The 4,907-nt window shown below is 40.9% G+C and overlaps 1 pseudogene; it reads left to right on the top strand.

Moving 5' to 3' along the window:
- Positions 1–515: 515 nt before the first annotated feature.
- LOC148027655 (phospholipid scramblase family protein C343.06c-like) lies at positions 516–1,428 on the top strand (annotated as a pseudogene).
- Positions 1,429–4,907: the final 3,479 nt, after the last annotated feature.

The following is a 4,907-nucleotide window of genomic DNA, read 5'->3' as shown; positions in this document are numbered from 1 at the left end:
GTATTGGTCTTTGATAGCAGCCTTGAAAATCAGCATACTGCACTTTGGAAGATGGTGAAAAGATGGTTTGGGCCATACATAGTCAGACATGTCTTTGATAATGCAACATATGAGCTGACTGAATTGGATGGGACAGTGCTTAGAGTGCCTATTGCTGGAAAAAGAATCAAGATTTTCAAGAAAAGAGATGATGAGGATTATGCATTGGAGGAATTTTCAAGAGAAGAGCAATGACAAGAAACTCCAATGGAAGAGACAGATGATATGGCTGATAATCTTGTTGATCTACCGGAAATGCATAACAAAGAGATTGATTTGTTTGTGGATCTTGATGATAATGATCATGGGTAGTTGGCTCATCTGGAGGATGCGCAGGATTAGAGGGGGTGGATGTCGTATTGCTGCGCATTCAAGATGTGAAAACCACCCGAAAGTTGTGTGTGCGATTTAATACTTTATGCACACTTAGTTGTTGTGATTACATTTATTCTCTGCGTATGAGTATAGATGCTCACATGAAGGGCTTCACTTCAGATGTTTTTGTTAATGGCACACTTATTAATATTTATGGTAAATGTGGCAGCATTTTGGAGACAGAGGTGCATTGCAGATCGTTTGAGGAAAGAGAGGTTTCTTAGAGTTTGGAGAGACTAGCAAACCGTTCCATCGTCAATTCGGCCTGGGACAACCATACCAAGTCAACCTTTGGTGGGAATTTTGCAGCCAAAAACCCCCCCAAGAAGCAAAAGTTGCACCTTTACTTGCAAGAAGTGATATTATAGTTACACGAAATATTGAGTGGGCCAATCTTTTGGTTGGTTTTGAACAAGCAAATCGATATGTTATCATGGACCCCGAGAAGGATTAATGATGGTTGGGTACATAATTGAATCAAGCCATTGGCTGCTTCGTCAATTTCTACACCGAAGGCGGCCATTCACTGCTTCTATTATGGATGCATCAGGCAATGTCCTATTTACTGTGAGGAGACCGCCTTGGTTCATTAACATCACGATTTATGCTGAGATAGATGGAGGAGTTGTGGCCTTTGCCAAAAGGAGATGGCATCTCTGGAAACGTATCTATGACCTTTACTTGGGAAAGAGGCAGTTTGCAGTTGTAGAGAATCCTGGTTTTTGGAATTGGACTTTCACTTTGAAAGACGAAAATGGAAAAGTTCTTGGTGAAATTGATCGACATTTTCGGGGCTTTGGTTATGAGATGCTTACAGATGCTGGCCAGTATGCAATTCGATTTGGTGATATTGCCCCTGCTTATCACTCGAAATCTGCAGTAGATGCAATGTCTGCAGACAAATCTGTTCTGCCACAAGGAATTAATGTGAATCATGAATATGAGGCTGAAACATTTGAAGTAGATTGCCCATTATCTCTGTCAGAACATGGCAGTCTGGAAATCTTAAAATAATACATGGATCTGGCATACGAGTTTTTTTTGGAGAGGAATGGATTGGGAAGACGATACTATGTGCTAAATAGAGGGGAAAAAGGACAAAAAAGCTGGGGGATTACGCTAATCTGAGAGGGGAAGAAGGAGGAGTAAACGACGGGAAAAAGTTTGAGAAACGCTGGAATGAGGGGGGGAGTAAAAAAGTCGGATAGAAGAGAGAGGAACGAAAAGAAACAGGGGAAGATGACAACGATCGACTGACCTGCATAAAAAACAAAGTGAAGATGAAAGTGATAAAAAAGTTAATCAAGGAAGAAGATGGAAGGACGGCGTTCGTCTGCAATTATGCTCTGATCATCAACATTACACTCCTCGTCTGTCTCATCCTCCTCAACTTCTCATCCGTCTCCTAAAGAACGTCAAACTGATCGTTTTCGTCCACTAACCGATCATTATGTTTTGATAATTGCCCAATACAGTTGCTGTAATCCGAGTCTGCCATGTTTGTTTTCTCATGCTTCTCTGATTTTCTGGAGAAAGCCGATGATAACTGTGGAAATGCATATGAGAAAAGGGGAGAAAGGAAGGACTTCATTTGCGTCGAAAAATATAAAACCGCTGTTTCAAGATTTTTGAGTTATCAGTTTTACCAGACTTTAATGGAGTGGATTCTAACAGTGAGAAGCTTCAGCCCAATGCACTTCAACTTGTAGCTGTCAACAATCGGACCACCTCAGTCAACTATAAGAGGCAGCAACCAGGACCCAGTCAGTGATTGCTGATTATTAGGAAAGTCTCCTGCAGGTGGGGAAACTTAACAACATAATAGGTGCTGTGGATGATGCTGAGAGAAGTTTCAAAGAGGGCTTGCAAATTGCAACATGTTACGGTCAGGACTTCTATCTTCTGCGCGAACTGGAGAAGAAAGGCCAGGAAAGGGGTGGTCAGTCAGACTGTGAAAGATGTGCTATAGGTCCATAATTAGAAATAACCCAGGAGTCTTCTCTTCCGATTCTTCTCTCCCGTGAGCAATTCCTCCTTGTATCCTTGAGCTGGTACCCAAGCTTTGGCCAAGCATCAAAGCACCAGAATTTTGATCAGAAAGATACATTGCGCTAAGATAATCTCATACGAAGACCGAGTTGCAGTACCCATCTGAAGACCTAGAGAAAGAAGACTCAATCTGCAGTAAAATTAAACAAATTCGGCTATCTGAAGAAGAAAGAGGCAGCAACAACATCAGCAAAGACTTAATCTTTTATGAGACTTGAGCTTAACCTATAGATGGGCATTTGAACTTTTCACAGATCTGTGTAAAAGCTCTTCATCAGATGTAACATTGATCAGCCATTGATACTCTGTGTGAACAAGGAGAAGAAGAGAGAGAAGGGGAAGAGAAGAAGCAGAAGAGAAGTCAAGTTCTGTTATAAAAGAGAGGAGAAATTGCCTGCATAACTTACAGATGAGTATTTGAATTCTAGCAATGTCTATGTAAGAGTTCTTCCTCTCATGGCTTACCAAGAAGCTGATCAACAAGACATTCATCTAGGCAAAGCTACTGTGCTGGGAACAGATACTCAGCAGTGAACCCCAATATAAATAGCTACTTACATGCAGGCATCTTGGTTGGCACATGATCTGACTCAAGTGTAGTTATTTCCATCTGTGCTGCATCTTTAAAGTTAAGCCATTGTGTCAGTCTCGTTGGAAGCTTGGCAGATTTATTATTGCTCACCAATCCATTCATCTTGTTTATTTGTATGATTGATCGTCTATCCTGAAATTTAACAAGGACTTCTGTGGTTGCGACATTGCTTTCATAAACCCTTTGACAACGATACCTTCCGCCAACCTACTAGACCTTGAAGATGAATGAATTCTTCAAGCTCAAGCAACTAGAATTAACCCTGGAAGCTTAATACTCAAAGTTTGTAATCCTAGTAAAATATGCGCCACCTATGGATATTGCACAGCAAGTATCCAAGTTTTGCCATGGCCTGAACACTCCTCTGAACCACTGTCTTGAAGCAATGCATCCAACAGACTTACAAGATGCATTACTCTGAGCGAATCCAATTGTCCAAGAACTTAAATCGGGCAATTGTAGCAAAGATGACTATGGAGATCAAGATAAGAGATGCCATACGTGCAAAGAGATAGGGCACATCCGTAGGAGATGTCCCTACCGTCAATGCTTCCATTGTAATGAGCTAGGACACATCTAAGCAGACTGCCCTGATCTAAGTCCAGAAGACATTGAGCCTCCAAGAAAACGAAGCTACACAGGTGCAGTCTATGGATATATAGACGAATCAGATGAAGACGAAGATCTAGAGCCCACTAAACCTTATTAGGAGGACTAAAATTCCTAGAGGCATTAATCGACATGTAACACAATTGAGAATAAATCCTACTCTTGTACCTATGGTTAATTCGAATAATATGAGTGCACTACTTGAAATAAGAGTAGCCCAGCAGGAGGAATGGTGGGTCTTAACCCACAAGTCATAAGCCCCACTAGTGCTTGTCTTCCCCAGTTTCTCTCGAGATGAGGAGATCTCAATTTCTCTAAGGGGGGGAGGATGTAATATTTCCACGTAATAAAAGTTAGTTGGTTAGTTAGAAAGTTAGTTAGTCAATTAATAAGTTAGTAAGATTACTAACTAAAGACTAACTAAGGTAAAAAACCGACTAGCATTAATAGCTAATAATTTTCATTCAATTAAAAATATATTTTAAAAAAATCAAGAGTCATAAATCTGACATTTTTCTTGGATTGATAAGGACCATAGCCACCCTTCATGAAAAGTGCAATGTGAATGGGACTTATGAGCCATATTAATCACTAGTATTAATATGTATAGTTTGAATGGAGAAAAGAAGGAGTGAACTAAGAGCTTTCTAATCAAGTGTCTTGGAGTTTTACCCCCCTTTTGGAGCCAATTCAACTATCAGATTTATGATCTGAGCATCAGATCACTGAGTCTTCTAAGAGCCCCTCCACTCTTGTTCTTAGATTTATCCCCTCCTCTCTAATTCATTATGAATATGAGGCATGGGGAGGCACAAGGGAGCATAGGGAGACCCCGAAAGGCTATAAGAGAGAGGGAGAGAGAGAGTATACCCTTCCAAGATATTGTGAGAGAGAGCGAGCAAGAGACACAGAGAGAGAGAGAGAGAGAGAGAGAGAAGAGTTACCTCGAGAGGCTGCACAATTTCTCTCTATCTCGATCCTCGATTTAACCATCTTCTCTTACGCTCTCCCATCTTGAATCTATTCCACCTTCTTAATATCTTGAGTCTACTTGCAGATGATGGCCTCCAAGCGAAGAATGTCGCGTGCAGATGACAACTCTACAACCAGCATCAGAGCTTCGAGCGAAGGCATCACTGTCAATCCAATTGCGGTACCGATCGTAAGTAATGTATTTTCAAATTGATATATGCTTGTTTTAATGCTTACAAGAGATACATTAGGCTCCTCGCCTTGTGGTGCT

Source organism: Lygodium microphyllum, chromosome 12 (assembly GCF_053477565.2).
Source record: "Lygodium microphyllum isolate KBCC chromosome 12, Lygodium_microphyllum_v1.1.10, whole genome shotgun sequence".
NCBI classification, from domain to species: Eukaryota; Viridiplantae; Streptophyta; class Polypodiopsida; order Schizaeales; family Lygodiaceae; genus Lygodium; species Lygodium microphyllum.
The sequence above is the reverse complement of the archived record's forward strand: the minus strand, read 5'-3'. Positions and strand labels throughout refer to the sequence as shown.